General features: G+C 39.1%; 1 long non-coding RNA gene across 2 annotated transcripts in view; it reads right to left on the bottom strand.

The window, feature by feature from the left end:
* The window catches only part of LOC148056845 (uncharacterized), a 234,613-nt gene extending 209,291 nt beyond the window's left edge, over positions 1 to 25,322 (bottom strand). Inside the window, exons 1-2 of one of the 2 annotated variants that reach the window (XR_015702164.1) lie at positions 25,097 to 25,322; positions 8,310 to 8,366 (exon numbers count right to left, since the gene is read on the bottom strand). This is a non-coding gene — a long non-coding RNA (uncharacterized LOC148056845). Of the gene's footprint in view, positions 1 to 8,309; positions 8,367 to 10,537; positions 10,622 to 25,096 lie in introns of those variants that run through there. The other variant, XR_015702165.1, reaches the window with a different exon arrangement.
* Positions 25,323 to 26,332: the final 1,010 nt, after the last annotated feature.

Raw genomic sequence — 26,332 nt, 5'->3', positions numbered from 1 at the left:
CAGATGCAATTCACTGTAGAGACCAGGCTGTGTGTGGATAAGACAACGACAGCCAAAACTCAACAAACAAGTAAAGACCAGAAGAGTTCTGCAGCTCCCCAATTCGCATTATGACTTTTACATTTTTCTTGTCTTAGTTCTCTAAAAGACAGGTAAAACAGGGAAAAATATTAATGTCCATTATTATGCAGTGCATTTTCCAATTTAACACTTTATTTTGCATGAGCTGCTGAGGAGTTTCATAAAAAGCACAGAGAAAGTTAATAAATATGTAAATAAATATTTACTTCCTTTGAGAAACATTTTTTGTCACTAACTGCTGCAAAGGGAGTTTATAATTGATGAAATCAACTGTCCTGGATGTTCTAATTTAGTAGGCACACACAAAAACCCCGTCGTATTTCTGAATGTCATACAAAGGAAATTATCAGTCTTTTAAAACTTCATAGATTTCTTTCGATGGGGGAGAAACCAGGCAGAAGTAAACAGTGGTAAAAAAGAAAAGATCTCTAAATAATTTGATTTCATTTTTGATTCTATACCAAGATTTTTTTTTGCATGTTTGTTAGCACTAAAGCTGCATTGTGAAGCGGATCACTGATTGCAGAATTAGCTGATGATGCTGCAACTAGTAAAAACTCTAGAAGAAAATAATTTGGAAAGAAATGTGGCTTTTAAAACCCAGGGACCATTCTTAACCAAATACTTATTTGAGAACACATTACCCAGTGTTGTCTTTAGACAGCAAAAATGAAGTAAAAGCAATGGTGAAGGCACACCCTAATGGAACAGACTACCTAGCATGATAGTTTAGGGTATTTTTCTATACAACACATTGGAATGCCATGTAGAGATATCTGAGACGGTTGGTTACTGGCAGCAATACAGTTATGTTACACCATGTTACCCTATGGAGACTAATTTTTGTAGCAGGACTTAATCACCCCATGCAACGTACCATGTTGTCCCAGATCACTCATGCCTGGCTCCTGTGTGGTCACATCCTTGATATACTGGCTGTCCAGATTCATGATTGCTTCTAAAAGGTACTACAGATTGCTAAAACTGAAACATACTTTATATGCGCAATTTTTAGCTCTATCTCACCTGAATAGAGTATTTGACCCTTACTTTTCTGACTACACACCTTGTGGACTCCTCTCTGGACAGATCAAATAGTCATGTAGCAGTAATGTCGGCAAACAGAAGGCTTGCTTGTGCAGTGAAAAGAACATACCTGCAAAGACACGTCAGGAAAGATAATGGGAATATTATATGCAGCAGAGAACATTGGGTCTCCAGACTGGGTCCTAGACCATCTGCCCATTTTGCAAATCAGAATTTGTTGATTAGAAGTCCTTCAGCAAATATTGTATAGTTGAAATGGCTTTGAGAGTGTCTATCTGCAGAATTCCACAAGTTTATAAGAAACTTAAGCACAGAAACAATCTAGCACATTTTGTGTTTTCTTGGCAAAAGAATGGGGAAAGTCCTGTCAGCAGCCTGGGCTATGCAGTGTGGAAAACCTAAGTAGACATGCTGAGAGTATAGCAGTGGTTTAGGTTAAAATATATATTACTGCCTTGGATTACACATTTTTCTGTGTTTATTTTATGTTTCCATTTGTCAACGTATCTATAGTGAATTCTTTGTGGCTTTGGCACGTTGCAAGGGAGCAGTTCTTCCTCCCACTAATCTACAGAATTGCTTCAGTCCTTTGACAATGAGAATTGCAGCGCCTTTTACTCAAGTAAATCAGGCACTTCAGGGTTCATGTAGATTTAATGCTTCTCAGAGAAGTTCCACTATGTAGGCTCACTTGCCCTAGGATTTTAAGGGCCTTTAATAAAGACTGTCTTGGATAATATCATGCTAAATAGTCTTTCTTTCTGTTTGTCCCTGAAACTTCCAGGTTTCCACTTCACTCCCAAAGTTCAGTTCAAGATGCAAGGTTATAACTTTGTTTGGTACCTTTTCTCCTGACTTGAGAGTGACTGAGGGGACTCTTTTTCTTCTTGCTCTACTGTTCAGCATGGCTGAAGAGAAAGGAAGATTTGGCAGTGCGCCCCTTTGCCCATAGTAAGGGATTTACCAGCAACTGCAGATCCTGACCTTGCTGGACCCAGCTTCCACAGATGGCATAGCTTACTGATAGGGCAATCCTGCCAGGAGGGGCAAGGGCTTTTGTATTCTGAGTCCGAGGCCTGAACATCAGTTCTGGAGCCGTGTATGCCCTGATGTTCCTCCACTTTGCCTTTTATTCTGTAACTCTTTAGCCCTGTAAATAATAAAGCTCAGGATGATTTTTACCTAAATCTGCTTTGTACCTTCTTTAGGATTACGGTTTAAAAAGTCTCTCCACCCCCATCTCTTGTAATCAATAGAACGGAATCAATATTTAAGGGTCAAGACCTTTTCTTTTTCCTGTGGCTAAGCTTTTTCCAGACTTGCATTTTAAATAAAACCTGTATTCCCAGCTATCTGTAAAAAAGATAGGAGGAAAAAAGTCAGTTGATTAGTGTCTCTCTTTTAGGTCTTAGGGTAATGGCTGCTTTTACCTTTCTAGTTTAATTCAGCACATTTACAAAGCATTAAATCTTTCAGTATGGCATTAACTTCTATCATGTGCATATTAATAGGAATAATAATCAAAACATCGAGTGAGTTTGGGTGTTAAAACTGGTAATATTTTCTTTAAGTGCTAGTACACATTTGGCTTGGAAGGTGCTCAATATTGCAAAGGATTTTTAAACTAAGATTTATCTCCTATCTATATAGAAGTGTTTTTCAGTAAACCTGCTCATTTGTACCCCAAAGGGCATGACTTTGTCATCATGCTGATGTTTTCATGGAACACATTTGTAAACCACAATTTCTAACTTTTGTCGCCTCCATTAAGAAGAATGTTGATTAAGTGGAATCAGCATGTAAGAAAATATTTAGCAGCTGTTCTCTTATTGCAAAATCGTAAATATATGGAAAAATAATCACACAGATATTTTATGCCAATTAGCAAATACTTCTTTTAATTAAAGCATGTTGAACATTACGGCATCGTCTTAATATTACTGAAATTCAAATAAAATGTAGGGATGGTGGAATTAGAGAGAAAACATCTTCATCAATATATTAGAAAGGTTTTGCTAACAAGCCAGCTGAATGGGTTCAGAGGGATTCCTGTTTTGTATGATTTTTAAAATTTTTCCTCTATACATTTACATCATTACAGTGCTTTCATTAAAAAAAAAAAGGGGGGGAAAAAAAAAGAAGCTGCTTTCCTTTTAAACAGCACAAAGGATGGGAAAAAATACTGCATTACTACAAATTATTTGCAGCTTCGGTGTTGCCAACATATAACAGTTGTAAATCAAGGATATATTTTGAAATATCCTAAATCAGTTTTTACAAATCAGCACTCTTAGTAACAGCTTTCAAAGAATAAAAGAATACAGCCATGGGAATTCATATTTATGGCTGAGGGTAAGTACGAATTAAATGTATCTATTTCACTTATGTTGCAAAATACTATTATTCAATGGTCCAAAATATTATCAATTTATCTGTATTCACTTTTTATTAGGAAAGAGGTGCACAACCATGCAGGTTTCAATGATGTAGATAATAATAATCAGGAAAAGAAATACTCCCTAGTGAGGATGAAAGGAATGTGTGCTACCTTCTCAGAGGCTCAGTACTGTATCTTTAGGAAAAGTAGTATGCATGCAAGAACATTGTCCTGGAGCACACTGAAGGAGTTGACTGGTTTTGTCGACTGAAAAGTAAAATCCTTTGCTGTACCCTCTGCTCATATCTAATAATTTTTGCCTTGCACATACCACCTACACACCTAACACTTCACTGACAATGCTTTGCCTTTCCCCACTACCCCCCAAACACAATGGAAAGTTAATTGAATGTTTTATGCTTTAGCAATATCAAAGAAATGAAAAGAACATAGGTTTCAACTGTATTTCAATAATAAGTGCATTAATTTTTACCTTTTAACTGACACTTGTACTAATTTCCTTAAATGCTCTTTTTTACTCTTTTTTGATCTGTCTGGCTTTGTCGGGTCTGATGATGAGGGCTTACTTCAAATGCAAAAAGATTAGCTCTCTTTCCTTTAATAGCACAATTATAGCTTGTGTGATGTCTAAATCATGAAAGATATCAGGGACAGACTTCTAAAGTCGCATCAGTTTATTACGAAAGTGGTAATAATCATTTTAATATCAAAATTACTCTAATTTCCTAGTGGCATTTAGGAATTGTTGGGCATGCATACACATACACACAAAGATTAGTAGCCATTTACTTCTAATTTGACTTAGATAATTGTTATAAATAACACAATGAAATTAAAAGGCTCTGTGTTACATTTTCACCTCTACCCAAGATGTTGTTCAGGCACTAAAAGAACATTGCCACATCAAAGCAAGAACCAAGAGATCCAGTTCGACATTTTTAGATATGCCAGAATCTACATCTCATTTTTGGATTTAGTTCAACATGGGACTTAGCACTAAATACTAAAGAATAAATGTGCCTTCCTTAAAGATATGTAATATGTTTAATCCCATCAATGCTTAGTCTACTTTTTAAGTCCTGGATTTAATGTACTTTACCACGAGAGGGCAAGATTAAGATACCCTTTCTCATACTGGATCGCACCTAACTCCTCAAGTATTACCATTAGTTATATTATAACAGCAAGTAGAGTCCCTGTTCAAGATGAGGGCCTGCAAGTGATGAAGTGGAATACAAATCTAAAGGGAGAAGGAAGATTTAGTTTACACTCCAAAATGACTTTGATTCACACACATCCATGGAATGGTCATTGCTGGCCAAGATAAAGAGGGATATCAGGTCTCAGACAAGGTAGCCACTATTTTCAAGAATATTCCCTAAAAAGACTACATTTCTGCATTAGAGATAAAGATTTATAAACAATAATAATGCCCCAAAGCATCTACATAACATGTTTTGTGTGACAGGTGAAAGTGGAAGACTGTTGCAGTGATATTTTTCAAATATTTTAGGATGTTGTGGCTGTTAAACAGTAGTTTCTAAGAAGAATTTGATAGTTAAATCCAGGAGTGAAAATACAAATTGCTCTGGGAAGAGCGAGTACTAGCTTTGATAAATTTTAAGTTCATAACAGATAAAGTGGAACAGTTTGACCCATTGTCAGTCTATTTTAAGATGAACATTTGTTAAATTCTAATGAAAAAATGTAGCACTTAAACTTTGGCAGAAGGACAATTAGGTTTTTTTTCCCTGAATTGAATAAAATTGCATGGCACTGATTTTTACTTTAACTACAAGCAATAAATATGAGCTGCAACAGACTCTTAACAGCTATTGGCCATATCTACATGGATATGTCATACAAGCAAAGTTCACTTCAATTTCAAGCACACAAAATTTATGTCTACACCGTATAGCTTATCATGCATTAAGCCTGCTCACGCAAGAGCCGATTTTCTAGTGTTAAGAACAACTTGCACCTTTTTGATGTGCAGGGCTAAATCAGCCCAGCCAATCAACGCCGTCTGCACCAAGAAGCAAGAAAAAGACTGAGCAGCTATTACACACCATCAGCTAACTCCTAACCACTTCAGGCAATTCAGCCTAAGAACTTTTAACTCAATTTACTTTAAAACATATCCTTCCTGCCTGTTATGTGCTACATGCATTAGGATTATTTGTTTGTTTTGCATTTTCAGAGATTGCTAGTGAAGCACGGTGATTGGGGAAACACACTGTGCCTCCAGCAGGCACTTGAGAAAGTTTATAGGGCAAACAAGCTCCCAGTTTCCCCAGCCACCGTCAGTAGATTTACGTGTTACTGTAATGAGAATGAACAATAAGCTGTCATTCAGCAGCAGATGCTATATGGGTCTGTCCATGGAGAGAAGATTTTGGAAGTGGATAATCTTTGCATTCTTCGGCTCTGCTTTGAATCTGTCGACTTAGAGAAAAATAACAGGCAAAGACAGGCAGACCAAAAAGAAACAGCAGAGGTCTGGAAAACCTCTGGAAGCAAAGCTGATAGTTAGTGTCATTTATAAGATTGAGCAAAGTAAGTGAGGAGGGGGTTGTCTGCACAAGTTTCACTTCTGTGGCTGACTTTTGCACGAACCCAAGATAATTAGAGGATGCACCAGCTCAGGACTCAGCACTGACATGGCACATTGTGGAATGCATAATGTGAATTCTTGTCTTGATACTGGCCTGCTATCTTATAAACACAAGGCATAAGCTCCTGGAGTCAAGTTGTAAGCTAGCTGGACACAGAAAACATAATATGGCACTTTATCAGGCTTGAAAGTGGGCAAGCTGTCCAGGTGGAGCTAGCTAGAGTGTTGCTGGCCAAGAGTGCATTTTTCCTCCCCAGTAAGGTTTTCGTAACATTCCAGAGATTACCAATTCCAGCACAACAGGGCAAGGGTAGGCAAAGGATGGTTACAAGAATATTAATAGAAATGCTCTCTTTACAAGAACGGAGACGTGTGCTTGAGAATAACGAGATGAATGTTTTATGCTGTTGTTTATTTGAATTTTATTTTACCTTCTAAATACGTTAAATTCCATATTACTTACCATTTAAAAATGATGAATGGGGGGAAATGTTTTGCCTTTACAGGCATAGCAAAAAATAATAAAAATTAACAAAATATTTTCCTTTCGTTTTAAGAATTCATTAGTATAGATGGAAAATAAAATTTTGTTTTATCCAGCAATAAGATCAAACTTTTTATTTGTCTTATTTAATAAACCTAATAGGAAATTAAGATAAATTTTTTACAGTATTTCCAGAAGAAAATTTTAAGGGAGAAGTCAGAGCATAAATGAGTCCCAAGATGAGAACTTTTGACAGGAGCATAATCAGCTCTTACTGAAATCCCTTGCACTGATTTATGGTAATTATGATGAAGTATATGGCCAGAAGTCTCTTTTACCTTTAGTATGTCTACGCTTCGTCCTATATACTTCTGCCATTAGGATCCAGCCTGCTTTTCCCTCTCTTGCCAAGCTTATTGAATTTCTATCTGTCTACATCATCTACAATTTCCTGCTGAATTAATTTCTTCTAGCCTACTTTTTGAACCTATTCAATCAGATTTTCAGTCTGTACTCCACTGAAACCTCTCTTAGAAGTTTTTCTATTCTTCTCCTAGCCAAGTTTCAGGGTATGAATCTTCTTGCATCTCCCTGGGACATCTCAACAGCTTTTCACATAACTGGCCATCCTTTCTCTATGAAATCTTGTCCTCATCAGTTTTTGTTACTCCAAATTCTGCTTCTGTTCTTCTCTCTCTCTAAACAATGCCTTCGATGTCTCACTCAGTGCACACTCCCCATCTCTATCTACTACTGTGTGGGGTGACCTCCCACCCCTGTCTAATACAGAGGGTAACATACAGCCTTTTTGTAACTAACATCTTTTCCACAATGTAATATATATGAATAAATAAGTATTTATTCTGTAGTAGCTATGAAGATAGGAAGAAATCAAAGCTATGGTAGATAAAGGTTTTATAGCTGCTTTAAAAAAAAAAAAAAAAAAGTGTTAACTATTTGAATGACCAAGTGAAAGAAGGTATGCATAAGGCTAAATTATCCCCCTTCTAAGCTTCATAAATTCACACATGTGCGCTCCAGGGAGGGAGATAATGCAACCCTAATTGTGTCTTGTTGAACTTGGCCGTTTAGATGGCTAACCCTTTTCTAACATGGTCTTTTTTTATATTAATAACTGTTCCAAATGATGTCTTTTCCTATTAGAGTGACATTCTGTCAGCAGTTTGGGCCTGATATAAAAAAAAAATGTGAGGCAGCGAAGCAAAGCAGTCTTGGCAAAACGGAGAACATTATATTTGGCAGGATCCATTGTTAATATCTTATAAACATCTTCAAAGAGTGTTTTTAATTTCTTTTCAAGTCAAATGCTAAAAGTAAACCTTTTCTTTCAGGCCCTGTTTGGTAAAGGGACAGAAGAGTGATCTACTGTAAAATGACAATGCTTTTTCAAAAAGAGGTGTCAGAATGTTTGGTCAGTATGATCTGGCTTTCTAGACATTCCTGGTAGCTTTGCAAAAGGATTGCTCTGCTTTTGGGTGGCTTGCATTCTCCTTCTGTGTGGTGTTGTCTAAAAAGTTTGCCGTGGATGAAGAGTTAGGTTTTTTTCTTAACTATGGTAGGCAGTGTGGAAATAATGTAGTTCACACAATGGGCTGAGTCCTGGTCTTATCATATATATGTGTGTGTGTGTGAGAGAGAGAGAAAGAGAGAGAGAGATGACTTACCTTTTATTTTTGTCAAGTTTCTAGGGTGGTTTTGTCAATTTTGGATCAAAACAGCTCCTACAGCAGATAAAAATAGATGAGACCCAATCACACAGCAATGACACTGACTTTAGTCATATTAAATGCAAGAAGAGGAGGTCAATTTTTTTTTTAATTGCAAGTGGCTAATTCACTGATTGCTAAAAAATATTCATGAATAATTTATATCTCAAATATTAAACTATGTATGGGATGAATTACTGGGGAGAGTAAAGAACCATAAACCTGCAACTCTTCCTCTCTATAAAGTCTGTGCTAAGCTTTGACCTGTGTAACAGCTACTTCTCAGTTGTTTTAATGATTGATCTTAAAGCATGTAAATAGCTAAGTTATTTATGAAATGTTATTAGAGAAAAGTTTTTAGCAGTTTTAAGAAAAAATCGTGATGTATAAAACTAAATACAAAGAAAATAAAAATCTCATAGGCCAAAATTGGAGCCTACCATTTATCATTGCCTCACTGACAGATTGTGATGACTTTGCCTCTCCAATCTGGCCTGTTCACAGTTTGTTTTTTTTTTTTAAATGACCATAATATAGTATATATACACATAGTTTATATATATATATACACACACACAAAAAAAACCCCATACATACAGACGTATGTACATATGCATATTTGCTCCTTACTATTTATAATTGTCTGGGGCTTCAGGGAGGATTCAGCCCAGTTTGAAACAAGCCATGACATCAGGAAAAGACAGAGAACCCAAAGGTCTCAAGATGGACTTCATAAAGAGATTCTTCATCATTACAATGAATATAAGCACAATGCTCAATTCCATTTTTTTTTGCCAAGCACATCACAAACATTTTCATGCCTTACCACATGCCTGGAAGCCACAATATGTAAGTCTTAGCAGTTCCATTTTACAGCCTAGAAATTAAGGCACAGTGAAGTGAGGATTAACACTTTATAAACAAAGGCGCCCAGTTTGAGACATTTGAGGTCCAGCTGACGAAGGTCTGAGAACTACAAAATTACTTTAAATGGAACTGCAGATCATCGGCTTCTGAAGGTCTAGCAAACCAGCTCTCCTCAAATTTACCAAGCAAGAGCAGTAAGCTTTTTTTGAAAGCGTCAGCCTAAACAACATGCTGGACATCAGAGTTGTGTCTTACTGACTTCTAAGCTTTGTTTCCATTCCCTGTGTAGGTCTTTGGGCAGAACGAGATCCTGACGGCAAATGTTGCCCAGATGCGAAAGATGGTCCACACCATAGGCCCTGCTTCTGTCCTCTGCACGGGGCAGGTGCGGAGGATGCCACTGTGGCAGACAAGCCAAGGATGCTCCCCAAACCATGCAGACTGCATCCAGTGGAGGACGCACACCAACCTGGGCACTGGCAAATGCTAGTCCCTGGCACCCCAGCAGTGCAAGTCCAGTTCAGCTGTGGGTCTGTCGTCTAGCTCCCTGCAGAACTGCTGCCTCATATACCGTGTACACCTGGGACACTGACTCGGACTGATCTAAGGGGAAGAGTGCCACCTACTGAACCACCGACACCAGCTATCAGTTCCTTCAGCTCCGGAGAATGTTGTTCCATGGAGAGCTTGGACACGGCCTGAAGCAAATCGTTTGCCGCAAATTTGAGTTAGAAAACAAACATACACAATCAGATTGGAATGAAGTAAAAAGATAGGGCTGGATCATAGAGCAGATGTTGCTAAGTGTTACTAGGCAGTGCCGGTACACGCCTGTGACTGTCACGCATATGTCAGTGCACAAGAAAATAATGTGTCTATTAAAGATACTGAATTATGATATTCACTCAACTAGAGAGAGACTGAACTGAGCTTTTCTCTCAACCATTTACCAGTAGGGTTGCTGAAGCCCACCAGAGAAGAGGACACAGTGCTGAATCATCTGAAAGCAAAATGCAGAGCTTAAGCAACTCCTGTTTAAAAATACTTTTCTTTCCAGTACCCTTACGGATGCTTTTGTTTTAATCTTGGGAGCCATCAGTCTGCCTACACAATTTCATAACTATTATGCAGCTGCTTAGCTTGCACTTCTGAAACACTTGCACAGTTCACTCAGTATGTCCTGTTTTATTTACAACCACCATCAAAATCACCTGAAACTGACATTTTTCATGTAGAATCCATTATGTGGCAGAGTGCCATATTTACATCAACATCTAAAAATATATACAAGACTTAGTTGGAAAACCCAGCTAGCTTACTTTTCAGTCCTGCTCATCTTCTGAAGTAATATGGAATTTAGATCTTCAGCAATATTTCAACCTCAAACATTTTCAAAAGGCACTACTAAAAAAAAAAAAAACAAACCACCAGAAGTGAAATGGTTAAACATTTTATTATTCACATTGCATTCATAGTAAATTGTGTAATAGTTTTCATGTCTTAATTACTTAAATTTTATATTGAGCTATAGTGATATTATCTCTCTTTTTGTCTCCACACAATTGTATTTTATAATGGCTTTTATTAGGGCCTACATGAATGGAATTTAAAATGAACACATCATTTCTGTTACTTCTGCAGTTGAGAAAAGAGAGCACTTTTCTGATATTTGGCGTGAAAAGTGCTTTCCTTTGTGTTTTATGACATATAGCAAATTGTATTAGTTAGGGACATATTTTGAGCAGGAAGGTAACTAAGAGGAGTACAGAGCACTTCTGTCACTTTTAGTAACTCCACCTCTGTCTGAAAGTGGATGAGATGCCCAGCATGTAATGGGGGAATATTCCCCCTAGAAGAGCTTGAACTTGTTCTCATTGAAATAAAAGGCAAAACTTCCACCGGCTTCCACAAGAGAAACATCGGAGTAGCAGGTACATAAGCTAATGGTGTGTTTATTCAGTCTGCCGAGCTACCTTTGAAAGTGAGGTCAGCTCCCCTGTCTCACAAACTCCACCTGCTCTGCCAGCAGTGCCTACCTTGATACCATCACAAATTCCTCCACGGTCTCATGTTGCTCCTTGCATTTGGGGTGCCTCCTTGAAACCTGGCTGCTAAGCTATTTCCTTCACCTTTATGAAATCCCTCCTAAAGTCTCCCTTCTGCCAGCACACCTACACTCAATCTGTGTGCAGGATGTGTAAATAAATTTAAATAAACATTTGTTTTCAATTCTTAACAGAACTAGCAAGGCATGCACATCCAGGGCTCAGACACACAAACAAGATACCACAAGGTAACAAGTTTCTGCTGAGCTGCCAGAACTGGCTGGATGCACACTATTCCCCCACAGCAAATACAAGGTGAGTCAAGTCAGCCTCACACACCTGCACTGTAGGCTAAGCCCACTCCAATTACCATGCATTTGTTGGAGACTAAGAGGACACACATGGGCAACTACCACGCATCAGCTGGTACTTGGTAACCCTTTTGTGTACAACTTGTTCATCCAAACTTATTATTGCTACCCTGCCATTTCTCACAGGTAGTTTTGGAATTGTAATATAATGATTTAATATATGTGGATAAACACATATTATGAAAGCAAGGAAGTGGGAAGGGTGAGGGAGGATAACTTGAATCTATTAGTTCTATTCAAAAAACCAAACCTGTAGTCAGATAGACTTTTCCTTATTCTTTCATTATAATTCAGTAAATGATATTTTAAAAACCTGTTTACAAAAGTTTTAGTGACACCTGAACATAATGACAAGCATTGCCTACAGTTCTTAGGCCGATAGATGTCAGCAAGAAAGGAGAGTAGGCAAAGAGCATCATTCCAAAACATTGATGAAAAAAGAAACAAAATCTGAATTTCACTCAGCTCTCTGCAAATGTCTGCTCGTGAGCCTCAATATCCCTATTCAAACAGGGGGGCAGATTCTGCCTTCAGTTATCCTGTCAGTAACCAAAGGAAGAATTTGGCTTTTACTTTCTTTTCCCCCCAATGCCAGAAGTTGTGAAATGTCACCTTATTACACACCTCGGCTCTTTGTGTAACTGCCAGAATTTGCCTAGCAGTTCCATTCAGTCTTTCTCTTGCTAAACGAAATGCCTTCGATGCTGATCTCCAAGAACAGTTACTCATTCTGAGCATTTTTTTATTCTGAAGATTGGTTCCTTTTCTTTTTTTCCTCTTTTTTTTTTTTTTTTTTTATTAACATGTCCACACTGTTACTAAACATAAAGGGTTTCTCAAGGAACCAATTTTACCACATTTGTTTGGGTGTTATATGGATGTTCGGAATAGAAATCAAGAGTACAAAAATAGATTTTCTTGATTTATGAGACATTCCTGTTTTCAATTCACCATCAGTATGTGCAGACACGATGCAGTCAAGAAATGAAGCATCTGGTTCTCCCACGTTTCATTTATGAACTTTAGCACCAGATGTAAATCATTCATAAAATCCCAAAGTGTTGGAAGACTCTCTTCCTTCATTTTAACAAACATATACTCCAAGTACTGTACCTAACACTTCACATCATTTGTTACAAATGATGGGATCTGAATTTTAATGACTTCCAGAAATAAATTTCAAGAAGGGAGAAAAGAGGAAGAAGAAAAACAGGTGAGTGTGGTATTCCTTGTTTCTGACCGTGACTTCTCTTTGAAACAAAAAGATGCCACTTTAAGTTATTATAGACAAAGTCTACATGTTATTACCTGCATACAGAATGTTTTGAAGAGAACAGATCTATTAGCTTATAACTATTCTTCTTCCAAATCCTTTCCATTAGTGTCACATTCATGTCAGCAAATGCTGATTCAACTTCAAATCTGAATTGCTTTCCTATTCTCATCCACCACTCGCCCTTCCTCTCCTCCTTCAATCCCTCCTTCAGTCCCATTTGTTCAGAAAGCCCCTCTTGCCTTTCTCTCAACATCTGTAATCCCTTCCTCCTCCCTTCCCACTCCTTTGTTTCACTGTGTGCATTGAATTTCATAGGATAACTCACACTTTGGGAATTAAGCACCTGCCAAAATAATTACGGGATCGAGGCCTATCCTTTATGTCAAGGAAACCTGTCGTCTTCTCTGTGTACAAGAATCCTTTCAACGATATGCATTAGACAATGCTTTCAACAACAAATCAGTCTTTTCTGTCCCTTTTTCAATACTACATTTCTTACATATTAATTTAACTGCAGAATTATCAGGCACGCATTTCATGCACTGAGGTTGCCTTACAACATCGAGAGCCAAGGAAATGCAAAGAAAGTGCATGAGCAGTGTGGTGGGTTGACCCTGGCTGGATGCCAGGTGCCCACCAAAGCCGCTCTATCACTCCCCTCCTCAGCTGGACAGGGGAGAGAAAATATAACGAAAGGCTCATGGGTTGAGGTAAGGACAGGGAGAGATCACTCACCAATTACTGTCACGGGCAAAGCAGGCTCGACTTGGGGAAATTAGTTTAATTTATTACCAATCAAATCAGAGTAGGGTAATGAGAAATAAAACCAAATCTTAAAAACACCTTCCCCCCACCCCTCCCTTCTTCCCAGGCTCAACTTTACTCCAAATTTCCTCTACCTCCTCCCCCCGAGCGGTGCAGGGGAACGGGGAATGGGAGTTGCGGTCAGTTCATCACACATTGTCTCTGCTGCTCCTTCCTCCTCAGGGGAGGACTCCTCACGCTCTTCCCCTGCTCCAGCCTGGGGTCCCTTCCACAGGAGACAGTCCTCCATGAACTGCTCCATCGTGAGTCCTTCCCACGGGCTACAGTTCTTCACAAACTGCTCCAGCGTGGGTCCCCCATGGGGTCACAAGTCCTGCCAGCAAACCTGCTCCAGCCTGGGCTCCTCTCTCCACAGGGCCACAGGTCCTGCCAGGAGCCTGCTCCAGTGCGGGCTTCCCCTGGGGTCACAGCCTCCTTTGGGCATCCACCTGCTCTGGCGTGGGGTCCTCCTCAGGCTGCAGGTGGATTTCTGCTCCACCGTGGACCTCCATGGGCTGCAGGGGGACAGCCTGCCTCACCATGGGCTTCACCATGGGCTGCAGGGGAATCTCTGCTCTGGTGCCTGGAGCACCTCCTCCCCCTCCTTCTTCCCTGACCTTGGTGTCTGCAGGGTTGGTCCTCTCATGTATTCTCACTCCTCTCCAGCTTCAGTTGCTGTTGTGCAGCAACTTTTTCCCCTTCTTAAATATGTTATCCCAGAGGCGCTACCACCGTTGCTGATGGGCTCAGTCTTGGCCAGTGGTGGGTCCATCTTGGAGCCAGCTGGCATTGGCTTTGTCGGACATGGGGGGAGCCTCCAGCAGCTTCTCACAGAAGCTACCCCTGTGGCCCCCCTGCTACTAAAACCTTGCCACGCAAACCCAATACAAACAGATATAGTATGAAGGTTCCTCTATCAAGGACCCCTTGCTGGAGAAACCTCTACGTGAGGGAACAGAGAGGTTAAGAGTATTCACAGAGTCACAGATCCTGCTCAGGTCTGCCCTCCTCCCTACACCCTCTCCACCCAGCTGCTTTGCAAGCTGCCATTCAGGGCAGCTCTCTGCTGTCCTTTCTCCCATTGTACAGTTGCTAAACTGCTAAGCTCCTAAAGGAATGGGTATAATTATCAACAGTAGAAATCTTACGGTAACATTCATATAGTTCCAGTAGTAATAAACCCCTGTATAAATTTTCTTACACATAAGAAATTTTCCTGGTGCTTCAACAATATCTGGCATTTATTTAGCTCTTTATTAATAGCTAGAGCACTAATCACTACAGTAGCTGAGCACCTAGAGTCCTATATAACACAACATTTACCTCCAAGAATGGACCTGAGACAAGGAAGAGCCTTTCCACCAGTGGCCAGGCTGTGGGTAGTCCACATGAATTGATAAGGCCATGGAGCAGCCTCCAGAGAGCCCCCAGCCTGATGGGCAATGCTTTCTGCAGGGACATGCTGGGAACGTAGCGAGTTGCTTTAAGCAGGCTGGGAACACAGCAGGGGCAGATCCATAGGCTGCAAATCTCATGCAGAGATCACAGCTGCGGCTGTAGCCCACAGTTTATAATACAAGCTGTAGATCAGTTGCTCGGGTGCCTTAAGTCCTTGGGTAGAGAAGGATTCTTCCCAGTCTCTTGCAGCCTTGTTCTCCAGCACAAACACCAATTGTTCAGCTGCTGCCCAGGGACAGTTGGAGTTCTAGTTGAGTTAGTTCCCCTTAAAACTAAAAAAAAGAAAATAATCTCCTCTCACAGACAAAACTCAGCAACTTTTGAAGCAGAGCAGATGTTCAAGAGCGCGGGCAGCAACATTGCACTGTACCATTTAAGGCACAAAATGAACGATACTGTATCGAATCAAAACTTCAGGGGAGATTTAGGTAGGCACAATATGAATGCTGAAGCTGAAATCTGGCCTGAACATGGGGAGTTAACATCTCCGTTCCTGAGAAATGTGATACAGGAACTTGTGATGGCATGCGCTCAGCATCTCAGCGTCCTACGTCACCCTGAAGATCCCATTGCCAGGAACATAGCTGACACCCTGCTGGGACATTGGTTACGGGGGGCAGAGTGTCTACAAACCACTAGCATCACCCCTCTGCAGTCACGGGGTCCCCTGACTGCCGTTAAAGGTGAGCCGCCCCGAGGCTTCACGTTACAACTCCTGGCCCAGTCCCCAACCCACATCAATGGCTGAACTAGGACAGTGGGGGTCCGCGCCTGGCTGCAAATGCTGTTGAGTTGCTATTAGAGGTGATCAGGCAAGGAGGAAAATCATCCCACGGGTGGATTTTTTTTAAAATATGCGTTTTTGTAGGAACAGTTTTAAAGTCATTTTAAAACAAAATAAGATTGTCCACTGTAAGAGAAAACAAATTTTGGTAAATATTCAATAAATATCCAACATTCCTTCAATTAAATTTTTTTAAAATCATAAAATATTAGAATATAATAGAAAAATCTGAAGACTGTTTTGGGGTTTTTTTTCCTTAAAAAAAAAGAGGATCATTTTCTATAGAGACACCTTTCATATTTTGCCTTTTAATTCCTACTGGCTTTTCTTACAGCCCAGAATTCATCTAATTCATTACTCCGTGTAGACTGATAAGGCTTCAATCGCTATTGCCATGTGTAAATATAAAAAGGTGATCAGCTGCCCTCTAAGAGGTTTTCCTGTGAAAGATGATAATTCTAAAACTCAGATCTCCTCCCTTGCAAGAATTCTAAAGTTGTGACTATACGTATATTTATAAGGATACTGTCTCTGTCAGGCTCCTTTTAACTTGATGGTTTTTGGTAACACTCATCCACATTCTGCAAGCCTTATTCATGTTGAATGTGTACCTCTTTCCATATGTAATTCCCACTGACTTCAATAGACCAGTTATGGTGCAAGATTCTTCTCAATGTCAATGAGAGCATCAGACTTTGGCTTCTGTATTCTGAAAGTCACTAGTGGCAAACAGTGAAAAATGTACATAATACATCATTAATATCTTTTTCCTTTTTTAATTCACCTAAACATCAATTCATTTCCAAAATAAGCATAATTATTACACCTTTCCCATTTTTTTCTTTTCTTTTTTTCATTTTATCTATGCTGGCAATCCAGTCAAAGGCAAAAAAAAATATTAGCAACAAAGCTGGTTCAGATAAATGACTAGTCATGTCTGCTGTTTGAGAAATATCATTAATTTTATTTTATTCCCCACCTGCCTACCATGTCAGAGGCTACAGCCTGAGCCTTTCAGAACTCTACAGGCATAACTTACAGTCTCATCTTAGTCCCACAGTGCTTGGGTGGTCTCTCTCAAACTAAGCAAGGCAGGAATACCACCTCCTTGATCTGTAATGCGCTCATCCATTTCACTTGTCTGCTCAAACATCCCAGGCCAATGATTTATTCGCAGAGGTGAAGGTAGGAAAACCTCCCCCCTTCCAAACACATGCACACATACTTTTATAAACTGGCTGAAATATTCAGTAACTTCCCAGAGGGCAATGGGTTTTCCCCCTCCTTCTACTATATGTTTTATACTGTTTCCATTATTATTTGATAAATGTGTTATGACACACTATTTACCTCGGTCAGCAGCTCTGGGGAGCTTTGTGCAGCTTTGCTCCCCACCTCTGCCACCCACTAGATATTTCACAAATAAATCACATTCCCAGATTAAGACAATACAGTTTGGTACTGAAAAGGGAGAAGAGAATTAGGAGGAGATATGCTGGAGAAGGCTTTGGTTTCATTTCTCTCTTTCACTTCTGAGCTATGTAGAGCTGATTCTTAGCCTGTAACAGGGGCCCTGCCTCTGTCAACTCCTTTTTTCTTTCAGGAGCAGGAAGACATTCTCTGTTCACTGTGATAACTCTCTGCGTTTGAGGTTCCCAGAGAAATATTCAGAGCTCAGTTTTCGATACATCCAGGAGCAAGTCTAAGGAGGTCTATCATACTGCACATATTCACAGGTATTAAAATAATCATTTCCAAGGGCAGGAAGTGTGTTGGGATACACTGTATGAAAGAAGGGCTGCAGACCTGTCCTACTGGAAATAAAATAAATATAGTCAAGGTGGATGATCACAGACAGTTTTGTGTGGACTTGCTCAATAGTATATTACAGTCAGAAATTTGTGGGGAGGACAAGGAGTTACCCTCCAAAGCTGTTACCAAATGGCATTACTGCAGCAACTGCACATATGCTCAGAACAAGAATTGTCAGGGAAACCCTTGGTGTCATTGTGACTTCTTTTTATATGAATTTGAAACCAAAATCCAGAGGGAACACCATGAGTAGGGTCTGCAGACACAATGAGCACTTTGGGAAGCATTTTGAAATCAATGATGCAAGCGGGTGTGCCCATATGTGTGTGTCAGAATGGGGCAATATCAAACCTGGTTAAGCCTGCTGTCTTGAAAATTACTGAAAACCAGATCCTTCTTAGAGTCACAGGCTGACTTTCCAAAACCAAACACAACCAAAAGCTCAAATGAAATTAGGTCCATGAGAAAAAACAGCCAGCTGTACCAACTGAAAGTGTTTCAGAGAACACCACTGTTCCAAACACTGCCTTGCTAATCCCACCAACACATAGCACTATCTGTAGAAAAGGCAAGAATAGAACCCAATCATAGTATTGTTGACTCTAAACATTCAAAAACTATGAATTATTAGTGTCTTCTTCTTTGCCATAAATAAAAAAAAAAAACAAAACAAACAAAACCAAGACTGGCTGAGAGTCACAAGAGTTCTGTATTTTTTGTTCTGTGTGTTTTAAAGTTCCAATAATTTTTAAAAGTAAGCCAATTATGATAGAAGCATACTAGTATAAGACAATGGATGTTAGTGTTTCCTCCTACACTACTTCAGGGTGTCGGAGAGCCCCCAGTTAGGTTAGTGGAAAAGCACCTTTGAACTATGTTCAAAGTGAAGTATGTCATGGACACCAGTGCTCTCTTCTCACCACTTTCATACTCAGATGTCCTTGCAATTCTTCTTTGAGCTCACTAACAAAAGCAGTGTGCGGAGGTCCTTCCTTCAGGGACTGTGTGGCTCAGTTCTCCTTACTTATCCACCTCCTCATACACTTCCATAGAATTTTTAAGGCTTTTGTATTCAGTGTTTCCTCTCCTATTCATCAGAGGAGGTGAGAGCTATCCTTTCTCATCAAGGCTTCCAGGGTAGACTTCACCCTTCAGGTAAGATAAGCCAGCCTGCAAAGAAAGTAGAGCAATCACAGACCTTCTGTCCTAGTAGCTCTAAATATCGGCCCTCAGTGTAGGGAGGTAGGAGCTGGTACTGGTTCCTATTCTGTACATCCTACAATAGAAACCAGTTAAAGAGCAGTGCCTGCAAACTGGATCAGCAGATGCAACAAAACCTTTCCCATCTCCTACAGACCTGTGTAATGCAACACCTATCCCTCCCGTCCTCTGTGCTATTAGAATGAAAGATAAACGTGCTTATATGTATAAATACTAACCTAAAAATTATGAAATGTGTACATTTCCCTTGGAATGAATACAGAAGTCCAGTAGCAAAACCCCAGTAAAGTATCCCCCCACATTCCTATATTAAGGAAACAATTTGGCAAATCTTTGTCACAGCTAAAATTTAGAAATAAGAGCTGTGTAATGAATGGGATGCTATATCATGTCAGATTATAACAATAGATAGCATTGTGCAAAAAACCATGGTTTGCCAATGTAAGTTGACGTGGCACACTCTACAGATGATAACTCCAGTCTGTCTCAGCAACAGTATGAAAAGCAAAGCAGAGCATAGAAAAATCCCTACCAAATAAATTAGAGATAACAATTAGTTACTGGGGAAAAAATGAGGAATATCAGTTTGATTTGGTAACTGACTCATATGCCAACAGTGGTTCTTTGGCATGACAACTCACATTTCTATATTTTTTGAGTCTGGATTGTTATCATGTTTGCGTGCTCCTGTGCCTCTGTTTCTCCTCAGCCCTATTGAAGACATGTGCAAATTTACAGTAATGAGAAGAAAATCAAATCCACCTCAACATGCTAAAATAATGGAATTGCCAGATTTTAGCTTGTTGTTCATGAGTTTGCTAAAAAATAAAAATAATTAAGGAGAAGCATGTGAAGAATATTTGTTACTTTCCTAATAAGAAACAGGATAATCTTCTGTGAAAATCACCAGCCTAAAAAATAATCCAGAGATTATGGACAGTTAACAAAAGTTAAAGCTGAATCAATGGGGAAAAAAACAACAAAAAAAAGGAAACAATTGTGTGCTGTGATAATTTTTGTCATCATTCTTCCCCTTTACAAATTTTAAAGTTTTCATGAAAAATATAGTCAAAGCTTTGAAAAAACAGTCAGGTTATTTTATCAGAAGTAGGACAAACGAAACCCCAATGTCTTACAAATGTTTATCCTATATCCTTCATTTGCCCTGCCAGAATAACCCCAGTTCATCTATCAGCCGTCTTCTCTCCCCATCCTGTGTAACCCCCCCAACAAGAAAAAGGCAATTCTTGCTACAGTTAGTCTGGAATTGCCAGCAGGCTGATTGGCTAGCCAGTACACGTCTACTAATTGGCTTGCTGCGGGATAATTAGCATAAACTATTTTTTTCTAGCCACTTACTCATTTTCATTAAACTTACAGGAATTTAAATAGGGACTTTCACTCCTCAATCAAGTTTATCAATATTGGGCCTTGTTTTCAATTGACTTTGGGGACAGCAGACAGATAGACAGTACAGTTGCATCAACCTTCATTTCTAAGGGAGCTGAAGCAGAAATTGAAGTGTCTCTAGCAAGGAGCATAACCTGAGCACTCAGAATTAGGTTATAAGTTCAACTACAGTAATTTGTTGAACCTAGACAGAACTGAAAGTTTTTCACTAGGAAAAAAGCTCTCAAAAAATACCTAGGACAGTGTTGTTTTATAAACAAGTGGATCCATGAAGTGGATCTTGGTTTGCAGTGGCTTTATATTGCAATTCCCTATTTCCACACCTCTTTCTGTCCGTGTGTATCATCACCAGGTCTTGTGTCACACCACATAAAGCCTCCACTGCCACCTCATTCTTCCACTTCCTCTCCCAAAGCCATGAGGATAACCCAGCTGTATACCACTCCCAGATCCTTCTGTGCCTGCAGAGCAAGGAGCAGGATGTGTTGTGCTGGGCTGAGAGCCGCGCAACCACTGCCAGGCTGGCCAGTGCAGGTGTGGCGATGGCCAGCTCAGCAGGGCGCACGGAGCAGGTGATGGCTGAGCCAGCATTACAGCCCTTTTCTCAGGAGGGTGCAAAAGACATGCCCCTGCTTGGTAAAAGCAACAACTTTTAGGAAATGCATTAAGAACTTCATACTTCTGAGACCTCTACCACTTCAACAAATTTGGTGGAAAGTGGCTGATGGCTTACAAAGTTACTGGGGGATAGAAGCTGACAGACAGGTAAACATCATGATAGCACGTCTCACTTCCTTAAAAAACAGACTAAAAAGATGAGGGGGCTCACGTTCATCTGATTGTAAATGATTTCCTGTCACTGGGCTGTGTTTCTGTGACCCCAGTCGTTTAATATGCTTGCTTTTCCCTATGTTGTCTGATAGTGGCTTGGCAGCCACCCTCCCTATGACGATGACTCAGTGTGCTGCTTTTCCTGTCTTATTCTATGAAACACATCATTTGATGTGACTAACACAGCTCATTTTGATGAGTCACAGAGCCAGGAAATGTAAAGAAGATGCGGTTTTCTGAGGAGTGCAGTTCAAAAAAATGTTAGAAAAATAAAGTTTAAAAATTAATTCTTCATCTTAAAATTGTGCATACAGTATAGCTCATGTCTACCTAAAGGTACAAAGTCCTTTTTCTGTTGCTTGAAATCATCAGTGTTAACATTCCTGGTAGTGTGTCTTATTAATTTGGGAGATGAGTAGGGAGAATACATGGAAGGATGTTCTCTCTGTCCATGTTAGAAATTTGACACCCATTTTCTGTCTTTATCAGGAAATCCTCAAAACACTGAGCCTCACTTTCTAATTTCTAATATACAGTCTGTAACTGCTGCCTTTATTTCAGTGCATGTTTTAAGAAACTTGTATTGTAATTTGATTGGCCCAGTAAAAAAAACAAAAACAAAAACATTTTTTGCCTGTGCTTACAAAAAAATTGGACACACCAAGACTCTCAATCCACTTCTTCCCTTTTCTATGCTAGAGCTATAATCACAAAACTATTCTTCCCCTACAGGTGGTTATATTCTTCCCCTACATGTGGCTATAGATGGTTTTCCTATCTACATAGGAAGGGAAACCTATATGGATTTTCACATTTCTTCTTTAGGGATTCTTTATAATTAGGAAAGAAAATGGCCAGGGAAATGCAGTTGCTACAACCTTCCTTCTCTCTCTATCCTCAAGGAACTGGAAACTCCTCCAACAAGAGGAGGGCGGGGAGTGGAGGAGAACCAGGACAATAATGCTGCTTTTCTACACAGCTTTTTAGCATTGTTTTACTGGAGTGAAGAAAAATCCCTCTGCTATGGCCACTGCTTCACTCAGGATGTGGAGAGGTTACAGATGCTTTCATTACCTTTGTATTCCTTAGAATACAGAAATGTTTCTTCATCATCTCCCTTGAAAAAAATACCAGCTCAAACAGCAGGAATGCAATAAGAGCTTTTCCCCTACCTCCCCTTCTCTGTCCCCAGAAGTTTGCACTGCCACACAACAGGAGGTGCCTAGCATTTCTCCTCCTTCCTCCTCGCAGGCAAAATAGAGAAAGTTTGTCAGGCAACACCTCAAAAATCACCATTCACTGCAGAAAGAGAATAGGAGCTCTGTCTAACCCAGCAGAGACCATTTTGACTGGACATTAGCAAGAGCCAAACTGACCTGGTTGAGAATTCTTTGCAAAATAGAGGATACTACAGCCGCAAGCAGCCAGACCATAGTCAAGCGATGGAGGAATGTAGAGCACTGTCACTACAGCATTTTTCTTTCTAAAAGCAGAGACATAGTTGAACCAAGCAGCGATCACCTCCTCTCAAATTATGACCAAATGCATGCATTATAGAATATTTTTCTGAATAAAAATAATGTACTTATTTGAAAATAAAGCATGATTTTTTTAAGGAAATGGCAGAGAGCAAAGTGCACAAGGCCAAACTTTCTAATAAATGAGATTTATTATGGGAAAAAAGTCCAATAATTGCATTTTCAGGGGAAAGGTCATTATTACTTAGAAAGAGGTTAATAGAACAATATTAATAGCTTTTTACAGGGCAAAAGAGATAGATGCAGTATTAATATGAATGAAAACAAGAATGAGGATGCTCCCTGTTACCAAAGTTTAGACTAAAATTCAGAAGGTCAAATTCATCTTTCATATTCCCCAAAATAAAGAATTAGACAGTATAAAATGTTATCAAGCCTTTTCATTCAGTGAATTTAACAGAAAGTAGCAGAAATAAAGTGATCAAAAGTTTTAGCCTGAAGCCAACAATTAGAAGCATGGCTTAAGTTCTCTGTCTCTGGGAGACTCTAAGGGAAGATTGTTGAAGATAAAAGTCAGCATGACTCCATCATTGAACTTTTACTAAAGGAATTGCAGCAATTCTTTCTATTTGGCCAATATTTTAGATTAGACTAATTTTCTAAAGTAATGGAAAATTGCCAGAGATAAAAATAATTTGCAATATACATTAATAATAATGTTACATTACACATCTGTAATGCATTTCATGCAAAAGTCTTACAGTACTTTATAAACACTTAATTAAGCCTCCCAACACCCTGGGAAGTAGATGATTTTTCTCAACCATTCCCCAAGTGGGGAAACTAAGGCACAGACGATTTAAAGGAAACCATTTGCCTCAAGTTATGTAATGACTAGAATTGGTTACAAAGCAAGCACGTAGGAATGAAGAGGGCACACGCAAAAAATACTGCCAAAACCAAATAATTTTTCAGTCAAAACAAAATATGTCCTACATACTTTCCCAGTTTTGAGGACTCAGCAATCTCTTAAATACTTCTGACAATTTTTTTCCTCATGAACATCTTTTAACATATCCAGAAAAATATATTGTCTAACAATAAATAAATAGGCAAACAATAAATAAATAAGAAGTGTCTATTTCAAATACATGTTGCAAAAATATCTGCTCATCCTCATTGGCAAAACTAGCTAAAAATAAAAAAAAAAAAACAAACCAAGAATCTTGATTTTTAATCCCCATCCTTGACCACTAATACTGATTTTCTCTTTTAGATAGTGTTGAGTGAGGAAGTAAAGAGAAATCCAAAGGTGATTATAAAGATGGTTATTAACAACTGTCATGCACATGTGTAAACTATTAGGATGTTTTAACTACAAGGCTAAGCAGGATCTGTCTAACTAGTAATTCCAGCCTGAATACACTCAGCAGTACCACACCAGGACTCACAATTATGTAAGTTTGCTATTAAAATGCAAGTTGGAATCAACTGTTAAATCTCCATAGTGACGAATACACTGAAAAGCTGTCCTACTTTGGAAGATTAAATTGACTTTATTTTTGGTTATTGTATCTAAACACTGTAACTTGCTTTATTGTAATCTCACTAATTCAGTTTTACTTTACCAAGCACCTCAGACAAGAGAATTTGCTTGAAGTCACAGTCAAGCTGGGAAACATATATATTTAGGACATCTTTTCAGAATACTGTAATTACGAGTATAAGTATTTGAAGTCAAAACTCATAATTGTGCATGATGAGGGAAAACTGAGGAATCTTTTTGTTGAATGTTTTGGCTGTAAAGAGAGCCGCCAATCCCACCAGTTTGAGGAAGTTTCAGAGCAGATGTCTGTATAGTATTTGGGATTCAATTTTGTCATGGAGTTAAATAAAGAAAATTATTCAAGGGCTACAATACTTATAAAATCCTGATGTGAAATTTATTTTACTAATAGTACTGCATGGTATAGTCATTTGAGGAAGCGATTACTTAATATAATGTAATGGGGGAGATTAATGTAAGAGATTAACTCTTCAAGCCCTTATTCTTTTACTATGTTCTTTATATACTAATCAGGTAAAGAGATGGATAGTAGCATTTTAAAGGCTTCCTTTTCTGTGATCTATTTCTCTGAATGAAAAGATGATGTCTAGCCTTCCTCACATTGAATTCATTGCTTTGGTCTATAGGAAAGGGCTTTTGGAAGAAAACCTTAATATAAGTCAAGGCAAATTAAATTGAGATAGTGCAAAAGGCATAATGTGAACAGAAGAAAATATCATGTGAGAACACATAAGGGCTTAATTTTCCCATTACTAAGGCAAGACTGGGTGAAAGCTAATAAATCACAGCAGCACAGCACCACATGGAAATCAGCATCTTACCTAGATGGAAGTCACAGCTGATGACTGCTGCAAAACAAAACCCAGGATCCCTTAGTATTAATGAGGTACCCACTCACCACGGCTTTTACAAGGCACAGCGAAACACTGCAAAGTAAGAACATTCATGAGTTTTGGCTACTGCAGTGCATGCATTCTGCAGAGACTCACACGGGTAGTTCAGCTTCCTTAGCTGCTGCCAACAAAAGCAGCCAAGTGAGAAGGACACACAGATCTGGGTTCCCTCCCCAGCTCTGCCACCTCGTCAGGAAATCACTACCCTCTAATTCCTCTGGTTTCTGCCTGGAAAATGGCTTTCTGCAGGGAATTTTAAAGAGAAGTGGGAGCTTTAAAAAGAGACTTCAGAAACACCCTGGTGCAATTCAGAGCTTGGTGATGAAAGTATTTTGTTTTCTGGGGCTTTTTTTCATTCCTTGCCATCTTCACAGGTAGAGAAATCAGTCGATTTTTTCAAATAGAAATATTTCTTAAACATTTTACTGTTCCTGCCCCTAAAACTGACTCTTGCACAGTCAGTATTGAAATCTACTTATATCTCAAACCCTGTGGCATTATGTGATTTGGTTGGACAGAGAGATGGATACAAAGGAACAATAGACATTGCAAATATTTTAAAAATAAGCTATTTCAATTCTTTTAATCTTCAAAAGTACTTACTCAATTTAATCACAATTTTCATAAAGTATTCTAGTTGTCAGTAAGTTTTAACCCTAAAAATGTGAATGCACAGGGATTTTTATGGGTTTGGTGGTGGGGGTTTTAAAGTTTTAATTTTTTTTTATTTATTATTGAGCTGCTGGAGAGGGGAAAATGCCTTATAATGGGACTGTAGCTGAATGCTTAATTAGGAACAGTTTATCACCTCTTCAAGTAAGGTGAAGAGTTACATAACTAGGCCTTACAATTCCTACAGATAAAGACAGTTTAACTTGGCTTCCTATGGAAGCTATCCTATGTAACTGTTTTGTCTGTCTCTCCATCTTTCTTTTCTCCCCCCTTTACTTTCCCTTCAACAAAAGACTGAACCATTAGCCAGTTTGAACTTGAGGGCTAAAAATCTCCAAAATGATATTCCTACTGGTTTCATGAAGACAGCTGATGAGATAAGAGAGAAAGACCTAAATCACTGCCCTAGTTTCCTCTCAAAGAAAACAGAGAAAGTTATAGAAGAAGTGAAAACTTGGTGTGAGATTACTGTTTGCAATGCCTGAGCTGCAG

Source organism: Nipponia nippon, unplaced genomic scaffold, assembly GCF_047370975.1.
Source record: "Nipponia nippon isolate SJK-2023a ecotype South Korea unplaced genomic scaffold, ASM4737097v1 scaffold_11, whole genome shotgun sequence".
NCBI lineage: Eukaryota > Metazoa > Chordata > Aves > Pelecaniformes > Threskiornithidae > Nipponia > Nipponia nippon.
Note: the sequence above shows the minus strand (reverse complement) of the source record. Positions and strands in the feature narration are given on the sequence as shown.